This window comes from Octopus bimaculoides, chromosome 1, assembly GCF_001194135.2.
Source record: "Octopus bimaculoides isolate UCB-OBI-ISO-001 chromosome 1, ASM119413v2, whole genome shotgun sequence".
NCBI lineage: Eukaryota > Metazoa > Mollusca > Cephalopoda > Octopoda > Octopodidae > Octopus > Octopus bimaculoides.
This window is the reverse complement of record NC_068981.1, coordinates 154,546,941-154,549,027: the sequence shown is the minus strand read 5'-3', so window position 1 is coordinate 154,549,027 and position 2,087 is coordinate 154,546,941. Positions and strand designations below refer to the sequence as shown.

General features: G+C 36.1%; 1 protein-coding gene across 6 annotated transcripts in view; it reads left to right on the top strand.

Moving 5' to 3' along the window:
- Window positions 1-2,087, top strand: part of LOC106868434 (inversin) — a 385,976-nt gene that overhangs the window by 295,070 nt on the left and 88,819 nt on the right. The window lies entirely within an intron of this gene.

Sequence of the window (2,087 nt, the reverse complement as noted above, 5' to 3'; positions counted from 1 at the left end):
TATATATATATATATATATATATATATATATATATATATATATGATATATATATGTATGTATATATATGTATATAATTCTGGCTAAAGAATTACTCCAGTGAACTCCCACACCGCATCAAGAAAGAATTCGTAATAGAATAGGTAAAATTTATCTTGGAGAATAACTTCTTTGTCTTCAAAGACAACTTCTATCGACAAAAATTGGGGACTGCAATGGATCCCCCTCCTATGCTAACCTAATCATGGGATATCTAGAAATCAGTCTTTATCGTAAAGTGCTAGAAAAATATGGCAACCCATTCTACCGCTACATAGATAACTGGAAGAGGTATCTGGATGACTGCTCCATTCTTTGGCATGCAACTATAGAGAGACTTAAAGAATTTTAAGTACTTATAAATGGACTTGACATAGATATTTAATTTATGATGGAATATAGCCATCAACAACTTCCATTCCTCGACATCCTCATTAAGAAATCCAACAACTAAATAGAAACAGATATATACTATAAGCCCACGGACTCCAAGCAATATCTACCGTTCAACTCATGCTACCCTAGACACACTAGAATGAATATCCCCTTCAACCTGGCAAAAAGGATTTGTACTATAGTTTCTAATACAAACACCAGGGACACACAACTACATGAACTAAAGGATACACTCATCACCAAGAACTATCCACCATCACTAATTGATATAGGCTTTCAACATGCCCTACAACTCAACATCCACAAACACAGACATCCCAAACTAAAGAAAGATTTACAACCAAAAGCCCTACTATACATCTCCACATGCAGCCCCCTTAACAATGAAACCTTCAACACCATCCTCCAGAACATTCCTTGGCAAAAAAGTGACCACAGAATGAATTTAATCCTCCAAACGCACACCATAATAAAGAGCAAAAGACAACCCAAATCTATGAAAAGTCTCCTAACACAAGCCCAAGTACACTCAGCAACAACATTGAAGCCATCAGTAAAAAAATGCAGAAGACCAAACTGTGGTATATGCATCAACCTAATTGAGGAATCAGAGTTCTCCTTCAAACAGGGTCAACGTTTTACAGTGAAAAACAACCTTGCATGTGCTTCAGAAAACCTAATATATGCATTAACTTGCTCAGGGTGTTGAGAGCAATACATAGGCCAAACCAAAAACAGTCTACACCAAAGGATGCCACTACATAGATCCCAGATTAAAATTTGGGAATACAGGAAAATAGCATTCAGCAAACACATTGACATTTTTCCCCTGTATAAATTCAGGGACAATGAACCTATAATCAGAACATTAGCAAAGAGTCATATTTTATTGGAAAATATAAACCCCTTTTGAATGCCTCCACCACAAATGACACTACTACAAGGGCCTTAAAATAATAACCATGCAAATATTCTTTTCTACTCTAGGCACAAGGCCTGAAATTTTGGGAGAGGGGGCCAGTCAATTAGATCAAACCAAGTACACAACTGGTACTTAATTTATCGACCCTGAAAGGATGAAAGGCAAAGTCAACCTCGGCGGAATTTGAACTCAGAACATAAAGATAGACGAAGTACTGCTAAGTATTTCACCTGGCATGCTAACATTTCTGCCAGCTTGCCGCCTTACAAATATTACAAATGATATATTCAGAACAGAACAATTCCAATTACTACTACTATAACCACAACAGGTCACTTTTAGGGCACTTGACCATTTAAGAGCACTTCACCAACAACCTACTACTGTCATACCACTCTTGTACTTTTCTTATTCTGTCTCTTCTTCTTCTTCTTCTCCTCCTCCTCTTCTTCTTCTTCTTCTTCTTCTTCTTCACAATCTCCTTCTTCAGCTACTGCTGCTAAAACAATCAAAACCAAGAACCCACTTCACTCATATTAAATATTCCTTCAGATCTCCTACTACCTGCCTACCGAGCTTTCACAAAAGCAAAAGAGAAAGAGACAGAAAAAAGGAAAATTTCCCATGTATTTGAAATCTGTGGAAATATTTTAAAGAAACATTTCATTTAATTTTTCCACAATTTAATTCTTTTTTATACTTAATTCTAAGTTGAAAAAGTCACAAGACTG